This window comes from Cupressus sempervirens, chromosome 5 (genome assembly GCF_028749045.1).
Source record: "Cupressus sempervirens isolate cs-2001-9-10 chromosome 5, ASM2874904v1, whole genome shotgun sequence".
NCBI classification, from domain to species: domain Eukaryota; kingdom Viridiplantae; phylum Streptophyta; class Pinopsida; order Cupressales; family Cupressaceae; genus Cupressus; species Cupressus sempervirens.
In genome coordinates this window covers 550,281,827-550,305,522 of record NC_143122.1, presented here as the reverse complement: position 1 = coordinate 550,305,522, position 23,696 = coordinate 550,281,827, and the positions used below count along the sequence as shown (strand labels likewise).

The 23,696-nt window shown below is 34.8% G+C and overlaps 1 pseudogene; it reads right to left on the bottom strand.

The window, feature by feature from the left end:
• LOC149557113 (protein TOPLESS-RELATED PROTEIN 2-like) overlaps positions 1-23,696 on the bottom strand; it is a 130,597-nt pseudogene that overhangs the window by 72,168 nt on the left and 34,733 nt on the right.

Sequence of the window (23,696 nt, the reverse complement as noted above, 5' to 3'; positions counted from 1 at the left end):
AATAGCCTTAAAATAGTGTATCCAATAATTGAATTTGGTGTTTTCTAACTTCCAACAGCATGAAACCCATGTTTTTTGTTGGTGCAATAGAACAGACAACAAACAAAAAAATGAATATGGGTCAATAAGGACCCAAACTTTTATTATAACCATTTTTTGGTGTTACACACTATAAAGCATGCACACACTATCTAAAAAATCTCTCTCTTCCTATCCCACCCTCTCCCATCCCCTACCCTCTCTCTCTCTCTCTCTCTCTCTCTCTCTCTCTCTCTCTCTCTCTCTCTCTCTCTCTCTCTCCCTCCCTCTCTCTCTTACTTTCCCTCTCCCACCCCTACTCTCTCTCTCTCTCTCTCCCTCTCTCTCTCTCTCTCTCTCTCTCCCTCCCTCTCTCTCTTACTTTCCCTCTCCCACCCCCTACTCTCTCTCTCTCTCTCTCTCTCTCTCTCTCTCTCTCTCTCTCTCTCTCTCTCTCTCTCTCTCTCTCCCCCTCTCCCTCTCCCACCCTCTCTCTCTCTCTCTCTCTCTCTCTCTCTCTCTCTCTCTCCCCCTCTCCCTCTCCCACCCTCTCTCTCTCTCTCTCTCTCTCTCTCTCTCTCTCTCTCCCACCCTCTCCCATCCCCTACACACACACACACTCTCTCTCTCTCTCTCTCTCTCTCTCTCTCTCTCTCTCTCTCTCTCTCTCTCTCTCTCTCTCTCTCTCTCCCCCCTATCCCACCTTCTCCCATCCCCTACTCTCTCTCCATTTCTCCCTCCCTCTCCTCTCTCTCCCTCGCTCCCTCCCTCTCTCCCACCCTCTCCATCCCTACTCTCTCCTTCTCTCTCCCTCTTCCACCCTCTCCCATCCCCTTCTCTCTCTCTGTCCCCCTCCCTCCCTATTCCACCCTCTCTCACTCTCTCTCTCTATCCCACCTCTCCATCCCTACTCTCTCTCCCACCCTCTCCCATCCCCTACTCTCTCTCTCCCTCTCCCACCCCCTCCTCTCTCTCTCTCACTCTCTCTCTATCCCACTCTCTCCCATCCCCTTCTCTCTCTCTCTCTCTCTCTCTCTCTCTCTCTCTCTCTCTCTCTCTCTCTCTCTCTCTCCCCACTCTCTCTCTCTCTCTCCTTGTCCCACCCTCTCCCATCTCCTACTCTCTCTCTCCCTATCCCACCCTCTCCCATCCCCTACTCTCTCTCTCACCCTCTCCCTCTCCTATCCCCTACTCTCTCTCTCTCTCTCTCTCTCTCTCTCTCTCTCTCTCTCTCTCTCTCTCTCCATTTATCTATCCCTCTCTCCCTATCCCACCTCCCATACGCTATGCTCTCTCTATCCCAACCTCTCCCATCCCCTATACTCTCTCTCTCTATCCCCCACCCTCTCCCATCCCTTACTCTCTCTCTATCCCACCCTCTCTCATTCCCTAATCCTCTCCCTCTCCCTCTCCCTTCTCTCTCTCCCTCTCCCTTCTCTCTCCCATCCTCTACTCTCTTTCTCCCTCTCCATTTCTCTAGCTAAATCTCTCTCCCACTCCTCTCTTTTACTATATATTTATCACACACCTCTCTCTCTCTCTCCCCTATCACACCCTCTCTCATCCTCTACTCTCCCTCTCTCTCACTCTCTCCCTCTTCCATCCCCTACTCTCTCTCTCTCTCTCTCTCTCTCTCTCTCTCTCTCTCTCTCTCTCTCTCCCCCTATCACACCTTCTCCCATCCCCTACTCTCTCTCTCCATTTCTCCCTCCCTCTCTCCCTATCCCACCCTCTCCCATCTCCTATTCTCTCCCATCCTCTACTCTCTCACTCTCTACCCTCTCCTTCCCTCTCTATTGAAATTTAGGCTTACAAAGTGTGTGCACACTATAGCACGTACATTTTATGTAATCTTGAATTTAAAAATGCTTTACATAGCACACACGCCCTATAGCACACATGTACTATTTAAAGCTTTGGATTCTACAAACCCTAAGGCCTAATATTTTCTATGGGGATCCAACCCAAAGGTTTGGAGTCTCTAAACTGGTCTGAGACATTTTACAACAAACATACAAAAAATGATTGATTTTTCTTGTGTGCTCTCCTTCAAGTTTCCTCGTGATTGACCATTGATAAAATCAGGTTATGTGACATTGTATATTTTTGTGTTAGCTATTTTAACCATATAAATTATTTCAAATTTGAACTATCTTAAGCCTTTCAACTATAATTTCTTTTGAATGTATGTCCATTTTCTATCAAAAACCAATATTTACTAATTGGGGTGTAGATTTTAGCTTGTTCATTGAATTTCACAACTTAATTTTTTACAAACTAGACTCCATTCTACAAACTTTAAAAAAATAGAATTTTAGATTTTAGATTAGTTTTCAGTCATTTATAGGGGGAGCACACCTATATTTCACATTTTTGGGATGTGTCCAATTGCAAAATTCATTTAAAAAAATAAATATTATAAAATTACCTGAAATATCTATGATAAACTACACAGTGTTTGGTAACTTTTGACCAGAGTGACTAAAGAATTTCAAAAAAACTTAAAATTTTAGGGGGCCAAACTTTGTACTATGTTATTTTTTTTCTGAAAAAATAGTCCCACTTTCTATGGCCCCCTTTTTTGAGGACCTAAAAAAAAACATTTTGAAAAGAAAAAAATAGTATTTTAGAAACTAGATTCAAAAGACTACTACTTTTGTTTTTTTCATATCTTAAAATTTTGAGTGTAACTATTTTTAAATTCTTGTCAAGGTTTAGAAATTGTTGATTTTAGAAAAAAAAAAAAAAAAAGTGGCCACTTATACCCCCCTTTTGGCACCACAACTTGGTGCACTTACCCATAAGCTCTTTCATTCTAGTAGATAGAATAGTGTATCTTGTATGGCTATGGATTTGGGATACAAAATAGTGAAGAGAGACCATACCTATGACCTTGCCAAGTTGTAACTTTAGCAACTATCTAAAAAATTGGAGGCCATAAGGAAAACAAAGAGTGCATCTTGTAAATTTGGTTCTTTGTTGGTCTGCATATTCTTTTATGTATAGAAAACATTTCCAACCTTTGGAAAAGTTTCTTGGAAGGCCAATAGGTCTATCACAGTTCAGATTATAGAATTCATAGAGTAGCTTGGACATAATTTTGAGTCAGTAATGACTAGTTATTTTGAGGATTTTAAGAAATCCATGAAACAAAGGCTAAGAATTCATGTGTCACTAGTGGAGAAATATTACAATAAAGTTTGCTTCTTAGTTGATGCAGATTATACATATGTGAAGGCAACTATTCCTAGGGTCAGATGGCTCAAACTCATGTCATATAAGATTAATGTATATCTCTAGTGGTAGAGGACATTGATAAAAGTGCCACCTCATTTGGAAACTATGAGGAAGCCAAGTCTAGGATTACAATTGACTTGAAAATAACTACTTTTTTTAGGAAGAAGAAAAAACTTGTGAAAAAGTCGAAAAAGAGATTTGGCGAAGGGGGAAAAGAAGAGGAAGATGAAGATGATGAAAAGGATGAACAAGTTCAAGCCCCATTGGCACTCACTCAAGGGCAAGGAGAAGATGAGGAAGTTAATGTAGACGGTGTCAAGGAAGAAGAAGTCGAGGAAGTACCTAAACCATCTAAGAAGAAAAGGAAGACAACAAAACAAGAGGTGTGAAACCCAAGAAGCTTTTGAAAGTTTCACAACAAAAGCCAACAATACTTGCTACTAGGTCTAGCACAAGGGCAACCACCAAGCAAGTAAAGGAGGCATAAAAACCAAAAGGCAAAAGGAGTATAGCTTCAGTGGAGCTAAGCCAGCCTACAAAGAAAACATATTCAAGGAGAAAATACACTCTAACAACCAAGTCAAATGAGGAGAAAATAGAGTCCAATAACATGAGTCATTTCAAGGTGCTAAGCCACAATTCCTCCTTTGACTTAGAAAATTTGTTGGACAATGTAAAATCAAATGTAGATTGGTTTGGTTTTGCACATATTGATTTTGATAAGCTAGGGAAATTTGAACAAAATACTATTGAGGAAGCCATGTATCTCATGATAGCTACATTCAAATAAACTCCTATGATATTTCCAACTCACAACCCAAGAGTCTATATGATTGAGTTGAGTAGAAATGGAAATACAACTTGCAAATGGAGAGACAAATCAAGGAATCCACTCTAGCCCAAGTTATGCCAAAATTGGATAAAAGGAAGATTGCCAAGGCTATGGAAAAGCACAAGTCTAAATTTACCCCTAAATATAGAGCTTTCTATATATTGAATAAGAATATTGAGGATGTGGTAATCAAAAGCACAGTTATTTGGAAATCTATTTATGGGTTACCCACTCCTCTTATAAAAGAAAAAGATGAGCAATAAATGCAATATCTTTAAAAAGATGAACAAGAGAGAACAAAAACTACACAAGAGGTGTCAGCAAAGGATGGTAGTGTGGGGGGCATTAAGGAAGTAGCAATAGAAGAGGCCATATTTGAAGAAGAGCAGCAAGATGACCAAAATGTGCAAGATGTACAAGTGTCAAGTAACAATCCCCCACATGTAGACCAAGTGAGTCAACAAGACTCAATAGAAATAAAACTTGTTCCTAATAATTTTTCATAGAACATCAATCCTTTGACTAATGATGATTTGAAGAAGATATTGAAGGATTCCACCATCGTAGCACAATTATGCTCAAATCTTGTATTGGTGAGAACAAATGAAATTGAAAAGGTAGAAGTGGCATTAGCAGGGGACAAACAAATTGACACATCCAATGTGCCCCCTCCAACTATAGAGGTAAAAGAGATAGAAGACCAAAGTGCAAGCACTAAAAAACTAAGTGTTATTACTGCAACATAAGTTGCATTATCTCTAGTGCCACTCATTTCAACTAAGCAAGCCTTAGTTATAGTTGAGAAAGATGGAACTAAAGTTAAACTAGGTTAGGAATCAAGTCCTACACCTACTCCAAAAACTCAAGGTGAAGTACAATAGACAAAGGTAAGACAAGATGATAAGTCTAAAGAATCAAAGGTGACTACTTCCCCAAGAAAATAGATTTCCATAAAGACTTTGGTTACCTTACCAGTTTATGTTACCCCTACCAGTAGTCAAGTTCTTCAGAGGTTGAGCACTCATGACATACCCTTGCAAATATCAAGGCCAAGTGCATAAATGTCAACGAGCTTAGATGACATATCTTATAGAGATATAAGCCTAGATGAGTTGATTGAACTACATCTTAACACAATCAGCATTGAGCATATGAGCATCCTACAGGAAGCTCTACAGAGGAAGAAACAACAAGAGTTGCTAAGAAGGGAGTGTAAGTACAAGTAAGTGCTTCATGACATCAAAAATATCTTTCTTGATGCTTTCATCCTTCCAACTACTAATGAAGACAACCCAATTATTGAGGAACTAGTAAATATTACTGATAAGCTTAGTGATGAAGACCTAGATTGCAATACTAAACTCTTAGAATGGTCTCAAAGAAATTTTCACACTAAGGTACTTGAAAAGATATGTAGTTTCATTGCACTAGGACAGTTTGATTTAGCAACCAAGATGGAGAGTGTGAAGAAGGTGTTGGAGAACATTTTCTCTCTTTACACCAAGTTATGTGATGTGAATCTTTTCACACATGAGATTCAGAGGCATGTTGACCAATTGGAGGGAGATCTAAAACTTACTGGTAATATCTTAAAATTATCACCTAATCAAAGTCAGTTACATTTTAAGAGACTGTTATCCACTCAAGGTAGGCTTGCTAAGTTGAAAGTACAAGATGGTAACATTCAAGCCACCTTGATCAACATCCAATCCCTATTTACTCCCTACATGGAATTATTGCATGAGGAACTATCCTATGCTGAGATATTGATGAAGAAAGATAACCAACTTTCTATTCATGATGGCTTAGTTAACCTTGTTGCCAAGCTAGATATTTAGTATCAATCTCTAGAGGTAGCATGCAAAAATTGGGATGCAACATTGAAAATCATAATGGAGGTCCATTAATCATTTTTGGATAAACACACTATCAGTGTACCACCCATGACATAAGTGTCAAAAAAGGGGGATTATAAAGTTTTTGATTTTATGAAGTTTTGAGTAAGGGGGAGTACTAATGCAGAAATAGGATACAACAAGTATACTAAGTAGGAGTATTAGATTTAGATATAGCAAGGAAAAATTTACTCAGGGGGAGTAATGGAGTAATGAAGTTTTGAGAGGTATGACTGTTAGTCATCCATTTTGCAAAATTTTGAAGTTTTGAAATTTTGTATGAGAAGAAAGTTAGAGATATATATTATCTAAGTTGTGCTCATAATAAAGATTGTATTGCATGACAACATGTTTTTGCCACTCATTGCAAAGGGGGAGATTGTTAATCTCATATTGGTTTTGACAAGGCAGTGACAAAATAGTTAGTCATTATTCAGCAAAATTTTAGTGCATGTCGAGCATAAGTTGCCAGACAATACATGTCGAGTAATATACCTAGTCAATGTTGAGCACTAGTATGTGCCAAGCAAATAATGCCGAATCACTCATGAGCTGAGTAGTCTATTTATGCCGAGTGATTCAAGAGCCAAGTAAATAGAGTATGCCGAGTCATTCAAAAGCTAAGTTACAACATTGAAGATATAGTGGATGTTGAGCATCGGAGACTTCAAGTGTCAAGAAAATATTTTTGGACATAGTTGTTTGTAATGGCAGAAACTTCTATGTAAACCATTTTTGGGCTGACTTAATGATTGTTTTATGATTCTAGAAGATAAGGATGGATGTGTATTATGAATCCCTATGTATTACATGCAACCAATCAAATTGAGGGATATTCTAAGTAGAAAAATGGATCAACCTTGGCTGTTGATTCCTACCTAACCCTAGCCCACTTGTGTTTACTTAAGGAGACAAAGCTTAAATAGTTTATATGCGTAAAGATAGAGAAGGGAACACAAGAGAAATTAATGCTAAGTGTAGAGAGCATTCATGGTAGCTATGGAGGTTGTGATAATGATATCAATTGTAGAATCATTTAGAGAGTATAGAGGAAAGTAGAGAGAGGATAGAGGAGACATATCTGATCAGAAGTATCAAGTACACATCAAGATAGAGAAGATCTAACATCTAGCAGTAAGGTGCTAACTAAAGGATCATGGTCTTGAATCATTCTAAGAAGTGATGCAAAGAAAACCTAATAGGCTTGTGTAAATATCTTAATCGAGTGCCTATTTTATTGTAGTCCTAATAGGCTTGTATAAATATCTTAAACGAGTGCCTAACAAAGTAGTCCTAATATGCTTGTGTAAATATCTTAACCGAGTGCCTATTTTATTGTATGTTTAAGTCCTCTAACAAGGTACACTTTTAGCAGGGTTTTTAAATCCTTTAATAGGTGAGACTTAAAAATATTTATAATCCTTTAATAGGGTAGACCTTTCACAGGGTAGATAATAGTTTATGGTCAAATGTCTTGTAACCTTAATTGGCTACACTTTATAGTTGCAGTAGTGAAGATTTGTGGGTGTCCTCCCCACCCTAGTTTTACCTTCTCATTGGAGTGTTTCTAGGTAACAAATTTATTATATTATGTGTTGTTTTTTTCATGCTATGGATGAACATGTGTAGTTAGCTATTTTAGTTTACATGCTAAATTGTGAGATGGATGCGTGGTGAATGTTTATGGTTAAATTTTTGAAGTGTTGATTCAAAACTTTCCCATTATTATTTCCAACATTAAATGCCCAAAGTCAGCTCATAGACAACTTAGCATCAACATGAACCAAGACCAAGCCAAGCGTCAGAAAGACCAAGTTGAGCATTAGTAAATACACACACACACACACACACACACACACATATTTTCATTAATCATTCAATTTAATTCCTCTAATATAATAATACTTAGATATATAATTTATATATCATATATAATAAATGTGTGTGTGTGTGTGTGTGTGTGTGTGTGTGTGTGTGTGTGTGTCTAGATAGTATTGTCTTATATATTTATCCGAATGAAGCTACCAAACATTAACAATCTCATCCTAGGAAAATGGAGAATAAGAATCCATAGAATAAGAAACAAGAAAATTGTTCAACAACATGAAGAACAAATTTAACATCCACTACTTCCTCAATTTTTTTAATATTTAAGAACAGCTCTCTTAACATGATCTTTTCTTGTTTGTCACCATCCTTATTCATGAAATACTTCAATGGTCACTTCTTCGGTTGGACGACTAAGTCTTCATAGCTAACCGCTTGGACCTCCACCTCTTCATTCCTTCTTAATGATCTGGCCTGCATCATAATTGTTAATAAGACAACACATGTCCAATATGAAACATATATCTATTTACCACATTATCAGATATTCATTGGAACATAGTCATATATTGCCACATATAAAAAATATTACATAATATTATAATATTATCAAGTTCAACCATGAAACTTTTAAGTCTTTTTGGTTGCATATCAATGAAATTGACCAAGGTTAATAAAGACAACTCCAAGGCTAAAGATAGGAAGAAATAATGAAAAATATTGGAAAAAAACATAAATAAATATTATAAAGAATATAAATAAATTATTAAACCTATCATCCTTGATGAAAAATTATCTATTTATTTGCTTCTTCTTGGGTAGCTAGAAGGGTATTTATTGGAGCAATCTCATTTAAAATCTTAAGAGGTGGTTGTGAAGGAAACATGCCTATCAACTACAGGTATTAAATAGCAAATACTACTACATTTGGGACCAATTTATAATGCTTGTTCATCGTGCAATCTAGAAAATAGCCATCCTAATACTGTTGAAATGTGTCATCATTAAATGATTGTCAAACTTACTAGCGGGGAGTGAAGTCATCATAATTCCAAAGATAAGGCTAGCTATCACAAATGAGATGTCATTGGAATACCAACTCTAGTTGTTATTGGTAAAATATGGGGAAGTGAGAGTCATGAGAGAAGCTTGACCAATGGAAGAGTGATAAGGATGTCGTCGGGGCTCTAACATTCTCATCAAAATCTCCATCGATAGTCATTGGTATTATGATGGTAAGTACTTGAAGTTACCAACTAGGATGTTGTTGGGAGTATGACATCCTTGTTGGAACATTCATCAATAATTGTTCAAGAGTCAATCCAAGTTTGGTGACCTGTGCATGGTATAATTATGTCAAGCAAATTATTTCCATGTTGGTAGTGGTATAGTATTCTCCCGCCATAAACCATTTTTTAAAGTTTGACTTAAAAACTACATAAATGTTCTAAAATAATGCACAAATGATTAGATGAGAAATTTTGAATGTACAAGTGGCATATATCCCTCTCAAAGTCACATTATTGGAATGAGAATCAACTTAAAGACATTTACGCATGAGATTGATACAATTAAGTTGATTCTCATTCTAATAATGTGACTTTGAGTTGGATATATACCACTTGTACAATCAATATTATCAATGTCTTACATATATGTCCTTAAGTTGATTCTCATCCCAATACTGTGACTTTGAGTTGGATATATGCCACTTGTACAATCAACACTCCTCATCTAATCATTTGCACATTATTTTAGAATGTTTATACAGTTTTTAAGTCAAATTTTAAAAATATGGTTTATGACAGAATCTAATACTATACCACTATCAACATGAAAATCATTAACTACCAAATCATTTTCCTAACACAATTATACCATTCAGAGATTGTCGAACAACCAACAAAGACCATTGGTGTGATCTGCAAGTTCAAATAATGTAGAATAATAAGAAATATGAAAGCAAATTATGGATTTATTAGCATTTTGGTCATAGAACATGATACAATGTAGGATGGAGATTAACCAAAGATCACTCACCAATCACCATGCTAGAATATATATATAGAAGCCATCACAAATATGGAAGAAACTACAAGATATATATTGATTCCAAATGCATATTTGATTAGAAAATCTTTTTACAACATGTCAGGCATAAGGCCTACTTGGTTATAGCCATATACAACTAACATACAATCTACGAGCTTAGAATCTCAGACTTACAGAGCCAAAATTATATTATCTTCCTTCTACTAATCTCAACACTACTTACTCTAATCCTAGATCTAAATATAAAGCTAACAAGACCACAAGTTAGCTTGTTAGGAAATATATTGCAAAAATATAGGTCCTTCCTCAAAGGAGAACAAATAATTAATAAAACTAATATTCGTGGGCACCAAGATAGGTCCATATGTGATCCAAGAAGAGATCCCCAAGGCTGTAGAAAGCCTTGATATCACAAAAGTCTCACATAAACAAATTACCACATGCTACTTGGTATGCCAAGAAATGAACACACCTCGAGCAAAGAGATAAATATCTATTTAGCAAGATGGAATTTAGTTCTACGAACATAGAAAGATGAACCATGCTCTTCATTAGTATTACAACTACATGGAAAGAAATAACATGAACACCAAGGGTCATTCCACAAATAATAGACAAGAACATGAAGCATAAAATATTTTTGGTTAATACAGGATTGCCAAGAACCCAAGATGCTCCTACATTAGACACCTGAGGTAAATATTGACTGATTTCCACATTTGAAAGTGTAGATATTCTGAGAAGTATCATAAAGATTGAACTCATCTTAAGAGATCTAAGAACTATCTTCAACTGGTTTGTTCTGCCACTAAACTAAGTATTCCTTGTAATCTTTTCCTCTTGTCCTTTTTCTCTCTCTAATGTCCAAGATTTACTCAACTCCTTTTGTCTTCTTAGGATAACAAAGATTATCAATTACCTCTTTATCAGATTCAAAATAATAATAGATGTTTGAAATGTTGAAAATAGGTGAAATATCCATATCTTCGGGCAATTCAAATTCAAAGGCATTTCCACTATTAGTTTCTTCGAGATTTTACAAGGCCCAAATTTCTTCATCTTCATCTTGCTATATGTTCCAATAGGGAAAAAAAATTCTTTAGATGTACCATTTGATCTCTCCTTATATCCTTGATTACTATTATTTAGATTTTTTTTCACTTCCTCATGTAAATTCTTCATATAGTCCTCAAATTCTTCAACTTAGTGTCCAATTTCCTTAATTATGTAGTTCCTCTAGGATTCATGCCATTCAATATCTCAAAAGTTTTCTTCCTAGTACTTGTGTTCATTGAATTGTTATATGAAAACTCTACTTGTGCCAAAACCAAGTCCCAATTATAATGTTTATCTCCAATCAAACTTCTCAACAAGTTACAAAACTTCTCTTCACAAATTCAGTTTGTCCATCTATTTGTGGTTGAAATGTAGAACTATACTTACTCTCAATATTCAACTTCTCCCAAAATGTTCTCAAAAGGTAACCATTAAAGTTAGCATCTCTATCTAAAACAATAGTCAGTGGTAATCTATGAAATTTGACAATCTATTTGAAAAATAAATCTATTGTGTATTGCATTTGATGTCTTCTTACAAGGTATGAAATATATCATCTTAGAAAATATGTCAACCACTACAAAGGTAGAACCATTACCTCTCTGAGTTCTAGGTAGTCTAAGAAAAAAGTCCATACTGATATGTTCTTAAGGTTTAGGTTTACTAGGAATGGGTCATGGTGTACATAATCCCACATTCTAACTAGCTTCTTTAGCAACTTGATAAATTTTGCAACTCTTCACCATCTTCTGAACAACCTTGTATGGTTGTGGTCAAAATTATCTCTCAGAAATGAACTTCAGCATCTTGTTAATCCCAAAATGTCATGCAAGTTCACTACTATATTTATCTTTAATGATATTTTCTCTCATAGATCATCTTTATATAAATAATTGCATTCCTTTAAATAATATCTCTTCCGAAATGAAATAGTCAATCCACTTATCTTGCTCATAAATTATGTGATTCTTAAAAGATTTCCAAGGTTTTTCAAAATCAAGATCAATTTCATACAAGTTCTTAAAATCATTAAACACATGTACTTCAACCTTCATCTCTATTAACAAACTTCTTCATCTGCTCAATGTATCTGCTACCTTGTTTGATGATACACTCCTATGCTTCAAATACAAAACAAAAGTTTTTCATATACTCAACCCAATTCATATCTCTTTGATTCATTTAATTTATCACTATAGAAAGCTATAGGCTCACATTGTTGACTCAAAATAACTCCAATTGCATTCCCACTAGCATCATAGTCAACTTAAAAAACTTTAGTAAAATCAGTTAAAGAAAGCATAGGTAATTATGCTACCTTTTGTTTCAATGTTTCAAAACTTTTGTCATGTGTCCACTTGAATTCGTTTTTGTCTCCTCTTATTGTTTCTATCATAGGATTACATGCAAAACTAAAGTTTATGATAAAATTCCTATAGAAACTTATTACTCCATGAAATGATCTAACTTCCCCAACATTGTTAGGTGTGGGCCACTCAAGTATAGCTTTTACATTAGCAGGATCCATCTTCAATTCATCAGTATAAATCACAAAACCAAGGTGTACAATGTAACACCCCACCAGGAAACCCAAAATAAATTAACCTAAAGTTTCACTAAGTTTTCCAAACTTTTTTTTTGAAGATAATTGTAAGAATTTGGTATAGCTTTGATACCATGTAAGAATTTTCCTTAGGGCAAAATTTACCCAAGATGAAGGAACTCAAGCACAAGCACAATAGTAGACCAAAAAAATATGATCAGAATAACAATATGATATTCAATTCAATATGAAAGTACACTAGGAGTGTCTGTATATAAAGGCCTCTAGAATGCCTAGGAGTTAGCAACATGATAAGTCATACAACCAAGCACATGTCCACCGGGTGTGGGTTATCCTCCATTAAGCACAGGAGTAAGTGTGATGATAAGAGGATAAGCCTACAAAGATGTAACATGCAAAATTATGTTGTAGATACCATGTGCTAAAATAGGAGTGTGAATAACTATGTTCTCTACATGATAACTCAGTTAATTATGCAAACTCTAGTGTTGTAGACACCATGTTCTAACCTAGAGTTGCTTATTCCAGTTTTGTCAACATGACAAGTCATAAAAGTATGCAAACTCCTAAGTGTCTCACCTAAGAAATAATAAAATTATGCATTAACCTAAGTAAACCTAAGTAAATTGTAAATAGTAAATACTTATTTACACCAACACCCTCCCTTAAGTGCAACTTAGGGGAATGCACTTAAGCTTATGAAAGCTAGGATGAAATGCAAGATGGGTCCCAACTAGTAGGCCATGATAGATACCCAAGTACATAATGCAATGCAATCTCTCATAAAGAAAAGAAAGAGGGAAAACCTCATGGGAAAACCCATCCCCCAAAAAGAGAGATGAAAAAACAAGATGCATGGATGGATGGAGTAATCAAGATCCCCCCATTATGACATACATCAAGTATATACAATAGAGAAGTATGAGAAGAACATAATCCCAACAGAGGAAAAGGTCCCCCATAAAAGAGACAAGAAGAAAGGAGACAAGGTAGTCCCCCCTCCAAATGTAGAAGTTGATCCAAGACTATTGAATAATGTTCCTCCCCTTTGGAAGAAACAATATCATAGGTACATATGAGATGTTTCCCCTATGTGTACAAAGAATCCCAATGATCAATGATGCCTCTAAAACTTGCTCAACTATCCCTATGTTGATATTGACTTTCGCCCCTTCCAATGCTGCTAAAAAGAACAATGTTGGATCTAGCAAGGATGGATGTAGAACATGTCCCAAAGAATTAATTGTCTCCTCAAATGATAAAGAGACCTCCTACAATTTTTGTACATAAGGATCCACAATCATATCAACCTATGTAGACTAATCATGTAGAGAATGGACAAGAGGGTCAAAGTGAGCCCTTGCAACAACTGAAGAAGGATCTTCTTCATCAAAGAGAAGATGTATATTATCAATGATGTCTCCCAAATCTGCTATGTGTGACTCCACGAAAAAACTTGAAATATCTATTAAGAAGTCATCCACTGATGCTGGAATTAGAAGACTAGGTGTACCTTGTTGTCTTGGACCTATCACTGTGGCTATATATGCATGTGGAATGTGCTAATGATGTGACCTCTCCCTATACTTGTCAATAGGATCCCACATATCTGAGTCTATTGAATCACTATCGCTAGTGTCACTATCAGTTTCCATAATGTATGAAGTGCAGAGAGGATTAGAGGACAAGCTGGGTGAACTTTCCTCAAAGTGAACATTCCTCTCTATAAAGATCTCATGAGTCTCAAGATCCATAAGTCTATATGCCTTAACACCATCTTCATAGCTGATGAAAGTACAAGGCCTAGGTGGTGGTGCATTGTATCCCTTGGAAGATATGTTTGCCCATGTTGGACAACCGAAGTCTCTGAAGTGTTCGACAACTAGTTTTCTACCACACCATGCCTCAAAAGGAGTCTTTCCATATAATTCATTATGAGGAGACCTAATAAGTATGTGATTGGAACTTCTTATAGCTTCAACTTCAAGTATAGGATCTAGAGACTTGTGTTGTATCATGCAACTTGCCATTGACTTAAGAGTTCGTAACCTCAATGCTACAATATTTGTCTTGTGCAGACTAAATGCTAGTGGATTCTAAAGATCAATACCCTCAACTTTGCAAAAGTCTTTAAGTCTTGTGTTCACATATCTACTTTCATTATCCATCTGAAGAACTTTGATGGCTTTCCTTGATTGTTGTTCAACATGATTCTTGAAGGCTAGAAACTTATCCAACACTTCATTTTTGTGATGAAGAAAGTAGACCCATGTGTAGCATGAAAAGTCATCAATGAAAGAGAGGATATAGAAACCTTGGCTGACTAATGTCACTATGAAAGGACTTGCTAGTACCATGTAAACCAACTGAAGAACAACTGGTGCTCTTGAAGACTTCCATTTATCAAACTTCTCCTCTAGATGCATATCCACTAAACATGTTGAACATTCACCTTGGGAAAAGCTAATTGTAGGTAGATCTGAATATATTGTTTGAGAAAAGTTGATGAAGACAGTGGAAGGCAAGATGGCCATACCACTCATGCCATAATGTACTTTGTGAATTGGATTGAGTTAACAAGGCATGTAAAGGAGACTTAGGCACAAAGTGGGAGAAAGAATACAACCTTGTGTCATGATTAACTTTCCCGACTATAACCAATGAATCATCTTTGAGATTGTAGATTGTACACCACTACTAAATCTAGAAGGAACTCAACTTTATTGCCATATCTATAGTGAGCAATTTGGTAAATTGAGAGGACATTAGAACTTAGGTTAGGAACATAGAGAACATCTTTGAACTCTCCATTTTCCATCTCCACATGTCCTTTCCCTTCAACTTCCATTTTTATATTATCTCCTACAATGATGTGTGGTACCTTAGACTACTTCAATGAAGAAAAGTCTCCTTTTGAAGAACCTGTATGATATGAGGCACCTGAGTCAAGAATCCATTCCACTGAAGAACTTGAGTTTTCCATAAGTGCTTTCCCTTTGCCTTTTGAATCTAAAGATGAAGATCCTTTCTCCTTATAAGCATTAAACAGTGGAACATTGTGCTTCTTCATGACAGTCGTCAACTCATCAATATTTTTATGATAACACTCATGTTCATCATGACCCAAGTTCTTGCAATAGGCCCACTTTTTCTTCTCTTTATTAGTTTCTCCCTTCTTGTTTGAATTCCAGGAAGACTTTCCTTGTTAATTTGATGATGGTGTTACCTTTTCTATATCCTCTTGTGTGTTATTTTTCCACTTCTTTTTTCTTGCCCATTCCTTTATCTAAAGTTTGAGCAACTAAATTTTGAGAACCCTCATTATTGGCCACCAATGCCTTAGACTTGGGCAAATTGAGAATCCCTATTGATTGCAACTTCTTTTCTTCATCATCCAATAGTTGAGCATAATGATCAAAAGAGACTTTCTAATAGGTAGCCCCTAATGTAGTCTTTGTGGTGTTGTAAGAAGAAACACAATGTGGAGTACTTAAATGGCAACTTATTATGAATAAGATAGATTAAACTATCATCTTTAATAGGACTACCACTATCATCAAGCTTTTTTCTTAATTCATTCACCTTTATGATAAAATCTTGTATAGAATCAAATGTCTTAGGTTCTAGTGAGACAACCTCATCTTCAATTTTGTAAACATCCTGCTCAGACACTTTACCATACAAGTTTTTGAGGGCATACCAAGCATCCTTGGATGTCTTATACTTCTCGATCTGATGGAGGATTTTTTCTTCAACCCCCAATTGAATATCACCTAGGGCTTTCCTATTTGCTGATTCCCAAGCATTAATATCACTTTTCGATACTTAATCACCTGTTGGTTTAGGAAGGATACCATCTGCATATTGAGAAACTTCATTATGCATTAATTGACATCACATTTTAATGGACCATGTAGCATAGTTATGTGGTGTTAATTTTGGTAACTTAAATTTAGGAAATTCTAGCCAAAATCAAAAAAAGTTACACCTGATTTGGAGTTTGGATGACTAAGTTATGGCCTCCCAAAGTTGGACTGTCAAATCAAAACTAAATCTAGAGAGGGATTTGATCCAAAAAAAATGAGGTTAAATTTGATGGTCAAACAACCATCACAATAGTTCAAATTTTCCTAGAAATGATGGTCAAATGGCCGTCAAATTTAAGATAGTGCCTATCTAACATTAGCGAAAAATTGCACCCTAGGATGACATGGTAGCTGACTAGCTGTACAGATAGAACATGTGGTAAACCTACAAAATTGACGTGTGCAGCTCATGTGGTGTATGGCAAGGTCTGCATGTCAAAGTATGGAGCTCACGTTTGTCTGTCGAGTCAGATGTACGATGATCGACGTGTTTGGCTAAAGGGTGCTAATGTGGAAAAGGGTAGCAGAGCTGGCATCTTTGTCAAGCATGACATAGCCGCATGTCTAGTGTGGAAGGAGTGGTTTTTGCCACACGAGGGAAAGCATAGGGTTACCATGAAACAATGTCAACACTAGTTTGAGGAAGGACAACCGGTTGGAAAACTCGGCAAGGGGAATATTTTTAGTCCCACATGCATTGTTAGAGGAAAAATGTAGTTGTTTAAGGAGGTTGCACACTGGGGAGTAAACAAAAGCATGGTCACTGGATTATATGTGGAATCCTCTTCGCCAGATGGTATTGTTGGCAGTTGGCTTATGTAGTCATCATGTTTGTAAATAAACTACTGAGTGTTAGCAAAATTTGGCCACTAAAATTTGAACGCAATCTTCAATAATTGTTGAAGCTATTGGATTATGAAGTAAATATTCTGATTGAATATTCAGTCAATTGAAGGATATTCCTCTTGCAGGGGTCGGGGTTTCACCACCCGATTCCTACAAAAAGAATTTCTTTGTAGGCCTTAGTAGCCAAAAAAAAAATTCAAAAATGTAGAATTCAAAAATAATTATCTGAACAAAATAATTGTGCTGATTTAATAGATCATACTAGATTTGCAAATTGGGGCCTTCAGGTGCCAGTTAAAAAAAAAATTTGCCTCAATTTTGATTGTAGCCCAATATAGGAAAATTTATAGTCAATTTTCATCGAATCAATGTTTTGGATGCAATGGTGAGGTCCTTTGGCTCTAGATACTCCCAATATCTATGGATTCTCTAGATCTGAGTCGAGGTGCTAAAGCAAGAATGGTCTGGAATGGCTATGTGAAGAGAATCTCCCCAAGCTCTGATAACATGTAAGAATTTGGTATAACTCTGATACCATGTAAGAATTTGGTATAGCTCTGATACCATGTAAGAATTTTCCTTAGGAAAAAATTCACCCAAGACCAAGGAACTCAAGCACAAGCACAACAGTAGACCAAAAGAGTATGATCAGAATAATGATATGATATGATATTCAATATGAAAGTGCACTAGGAGTTCCTATATATAAAGGCCTCTGGAATGCTTCTAGAATGCCTAGGGGTTAGCAACATGATAAGTCATACAACCAAGCACATATCCACCAGGTGTGGGTTATCCTCCATTAAGTACAGGAGTAAGTATGATGATGAGAGGATAAGCCTACAAAGGTGTAGCACACAAAATTATGTTGTAGACACCATGCAAATAATTGTGTTGCCTATATGACAACTCAATTAATTATACAAACTCTAGTGTTATAGACACCATGTGCTGAACTAGAGTTGCTTACTTCAGTGTTGTCAACATGACAACTCATAAAAATACACAAACTCCTAAATGTCTCACCTAAGAAATAATAAAATAATGCATTAACCTAAGTAAACTTAAGTAAAGTGTAAATAGTAAATACTTATTTACATCAACATTAATAACATCAATAGATAACATGGCGGAAGCAATAACTCACATACATACAACCATCCAAAACATATTACATCTCTTAAGGGTTCCATGACATTGAATCATATTTATAAGTTTGTTAATATTAAATCTAACACATAACAAAAATCCACATCATGGAATAACCATAAGAGAAAATTCAATTAAATAATATACAATTATATATGATGTCACTTAGCATAACCAAAATGCATAATCATCCATTGTACAAGTCATAGGGTATGAAAAGCTCAAAGAATATACATCAGGAATAAAATACATCATCTCATAAGATCTCTGATAATCAAATATAGTACAATATAATATAGTTTTCCAACATAAATACAAGATTGAAAAGAAAGGAACAACTGCATAGGTACATCTAACAATGGCATCCAACTGTCGGATCTCAATGGTATAAGAAAAAACACTACCACCTGACCTCATGGAACCTAAATGATCCACTCTCACCATGTTGAGGAGATAGTCTCAAGTCCCATACATATATCAATCCACAAGTCATAACCAACATCTAGGTCAAAGAAATCCTAATAGCAATATTTCTCAAAGATACCAAGACACATATATCATCTAATCCCAGAGGCAACAAAGATACATAGGAAATATACTATGCAAGTGGGAAAGTGTCATTGCATGAGCCAACTCTAAGGTTACCTTGGCAGCTTCTCTAGAATTTGGCCCCCTAGTGTCTCTATGCCGTATCAATATCCTTTTGTACATACAAGGCTTACTAACAAGGCAAGGTCTCAACCAAGCACCCTCTCTACTCCCATCCTAGCCTATACTAGCACTCAAGGAATGGGCGAGGAAAAACATTGACTCTTATTAATTCATTTTACTCTCATTTAATGAAATTTTATCACTTACTAAAACAACTTACAATGGGTTACCCAAGTAGCCTCTTCAGGGCTTTGGCCTCCATTACAAGCCACTTCCCAATGTACACATAGATTACCTACCCTAAGCTCATGAAAAGTACAACTCATAAAATCACAATTTTCACCCCAGTCCTTTACAAGAAAATGGGAAGCACCTATAGATAAAACACACTAATCACCTCAGTTCTTTACAAGCAACTGGAAAGAACTTAATGACCAATCATAATAATCACCTCAGTCCTATACAAGAAACTAGAAAGCACCAGAAGATAACTAATAAAAAACTCAAAGCTTACAACATGAATAATACACCATTCACCTCAATTCTACACAAGCAACTGGAAAGCATTAACAAGCAACTGATCAAAATTCATCATAGACATACATGAATACATCACCATGGTTGGGTATAGTAGATCATGACCAAAATATAACCATAACATCATCATAGAACAAAACCCCCAAGCTTTGGTAAACATCCCAACTGGTCAACATACTAGGTCAAACCCAAACCCCAACATGAAATACAACATACATCTCATCAGAGTTTTAACAATTGTTTTCATAATTCATTAGGTTTTCAAAACACAAAGGTTTGATATACAGATAGGGTTTCACTTTTCATTTTCATAGAGTCATGTCTGACAAAAAATTTGAGTCCACAAGAACCTCAAGAGACTCAATAATCCATTAAAAGTTGTCTAAATATAAAGCCCCATTTTTATATAAAAATAAACTATCAATTTAATAACACCAATCTCCATTAAAATTATCTAAATAAATATATTATTATCTTTTTGAATTTTAAGGATAATCTTATAACCAATCTTTTTAGTAATTTTTATTAAAATTAAATAACAATTATTAAATTATTAAAATAATAACTTATTAAATTATCAATAAAATAATACTAACTTCCTAATAACCATACTTACTAAATTTAATAATATAATATATATTATGAAAAACTATTAATAACATTTAATAATGAACAAAGTATTTAATAATTATTAATATTATATTATAAAAAATTAATAAACACAAATAAATAAATTAAAACTACCTTTTTAGTGTTTTAAAGCCCATAGGTTGTACCGCTACCATGACAACCCTGTTGACTTAGCAGTAGAGTACTGCATTAGTAGTACCTACTGCTATGGCAGCAGGACTGTCGCACACAGTCCCTTAAAAGAGAGCTACAACATGGAGAAAGGGAGGATGGGAGGTGGGGATGGTGGCCCGCCTCCCACTTAAAATATTTCAATTTTTTTAAATATAAAATCCAAATCAATTTTAATTCCCCCCTATAAACCCTTCTCAAAAAAATTTAAACTATTATATATTTTAATGATTATCACAATAATTACCAATCACTGTGGTAATTATATTCATTTTTTTTTTTTTTTTTAAATTTACAATCTAGATCTGATAGGGCAACAAAATTTAAATAGTTAAATCTAGTAAATAAAACTAATTTTCTTTTGAAAAGCCTATGCTGAAGTTAATCAATCAATTTTTTAATCTCTAAAATTTACCAAACAAGGGTTTTCCAATCTTCAATTCATTTACAGATGTTTCAAAAATGAAGAGAATAAATTCACAAACAAGGGTTTCAACCCAATTGAATTCTAAATATAGATCCACAATAAACATGGAGAAAACAAATAATTCAAAAGAGGAATTACTACGCAAAATTCAACAAGATCCTACTTGGATCTAATGCTAACTAATCGAATGCTCAAAGTTCACAAGAAAATTTCCTTCCTTTCAAAAATTAGCTCCTCCAAACCTATGTGTGAAGAAATGAGCTCTAATTTCTTAATAAAGAATTTTTCTCCCTCTTAGGGTTTCGATTTTGCAATCACATGAAACCTTTTTATTTATTATTTTATTATATTTTAATTTTATCTGCAACCTTTTGCATTCTAATAAAAATAAACTTTACTAAATTAATTTGCTCTCTTTCATTAAATCACAAGATGTCTTTAATAAATTATTTATTAATTTAACCAATAATAATATTTAGAGTTTACTTTAAAAATGAGACTCCTAAATAAATTATTATTAAATTAAATAAATATAATTGAGCCAAAATTAGAACTTTAATTAAATCTTTTAAATTTAATTAATTTCTTAATTAATTAAATATAACTAAATATTGATTTTTCTTTATAAAATTTTCATTAAATTAAATCATTTAATAATATTTTATTTGATTTAATTATAACTAAAAATCACAATAGACCCACAAAACTAAATATGAAATCTCATTACAAAGGATAGAGTCTTAGATCAAACTCAAGGGTCAAAATCATGAATTCACGTCACTTGATGAATTTGGACACTAGTAAATTTAGCCCTAAATTTTGACGAGAAAAGGTCACAATTTCGACCAGAGTTGGTCGAATAGATGACTAAACATATCATCGATCTTTTTTCATCAATTTTTCATCACAGTCATTATGTGCTAAAATTTTGACTTTAAAAAGGTCGACTTACCGATGAGAGGTTTGTCAATTTCCTTAGTCCAACTTGAAAGCTTATTTCCTCATTTGTGTCCATCGCTGGTCAAAATTTTGATGAACACTCTTTGACTTTTTTGACGGTGAAGCCAAACCTTTAATGGCAAAAATGACCAACTAGCGTCAAAATTGTGACCAAGATCCCTTCAATCTTCTATAGTGGTGCCATACCACGGACAGGAAAATTGACCAACAATCATTGAAATTGTGACCAAGACCCCTTAATTTTCTATGGTGGTACCATACATTCGACGACAAAGGGAAGACATGTTCGGTGAAATTGAGACCAACACTTGGTAGAAATTTAGACGGGTTGTGCCAATTATTGGAAAAGCTTTGCTCTCATAAGAGCCTTCTAAACTGCACAAAATTTGATTCTAAAGCATAATTGCTCAGTGCATGAGACTCAAGGTATCGTGCACATTTCTACCTCCACACCATTATTTCGTTCATCACATGATTTATTTCATAAAAACAATGGGAAGGAGGAAGAAATGTGCACGATATCCTAAGTCTCCACCAAGAAATTATGCTTTAGAATCAAAGTTTGTACAGTTTAGAAGGCTTCTATGAGAGCAAAGCCTTTGTAATAATTGGCACAGCCTATCTAAATTTTGGTTCTTGAGACACCATTGCTTGTGAAGACTGTAGGGAAAAATAAAATTAGGAAAGAATTATTTATTAGGAATGAAAGCCAATAACACTAACTAATCTCTATTTTTCAAAAAAATAAATGTGACAAAAAAACTTACAGTCCCAATCACATCATTATAAGAGTGCATATATAACTACAACCCCTTATTTGGCTGCTTCTTGATCAATTCCTTGGCAAGAGCATCCAGGACATAATATTAAAATGCAATCAATCCCTGAGCCTATTAGCTCTTTCCTACCACCAAGTTTGGAACATAGTAACTTAGGATCTAACTATGTCTAAAACCAACATAATTTACAAATATCCACAATCCAAATATTATCCCTTGATGTTTTCTTTAATGCAAAATTTTAACTCAACTATGTTATCACCCTGGATGCAATACCAAACTATCATTAGGCTAAAGACTGCATCAAGATTTACAAATGCAAGGAGAACTACCCAACCAAAGTAGAAAATGACATGAAAATTAACAATCTATCAATTGACACCTCTAGATGAAATATTTCTAGCAATTGAACTGTACTATAGAAACAAAAATTGCCTTAAAATTGACACCTCACCAGTTGTAGTTCATTTGCATCCATAATGGCTTCACAAAAGTTGAAAGATTACCATTTTTCAAGAACACAAAAGGCACTCATAGTTCAGTTGCATCAATAAAAGTAAAGTTATTTGAATGTAAAACTTCCACTTAATAGCTAGAAAAGCCATATCCTCAGTATACATCATCTTTGATGGAATGTTCATAAGTGAATGATTTTCTCTAAAAGCTCAAACTTATGCACAAAGAAGCACCATGCTCTTGAATATATATATATATATATATATATATATATATATATATATATATATATATATATATATATATATATATATTTATTTATTTATTTATTTATTTATTTATTTATATATTTATATATAGGTTACAAGACTGATATATCGAAAGGAGCACGGTGAGGGCAAGAGACTATCAATATCAATTGTGGAGTTGTAGATAGGTAAGTGGTAAACATAAAAAGGTAGTACAAGGCACCATTTGTCGTGTTCTAATATGATGAACTACCTTGGAGCTGGTTCTAAACCTTGATTTCTTAATGTTGGATTTGATCTAGGTCCCACACCCCACTTTCCTTCTGATTTTGAAGGCTCAATGACATAAAATCCTCCGTCAGTCATTCCAAAAGTGAACTAATTTGAGTCAGATGGGTGTGATGTAATTACTAGAGGATAGACATTGCATGAATAATCAAAGGATACATTTTGAATTAAATCATAAAATACTTGGGGATCCATTTATCCATACAT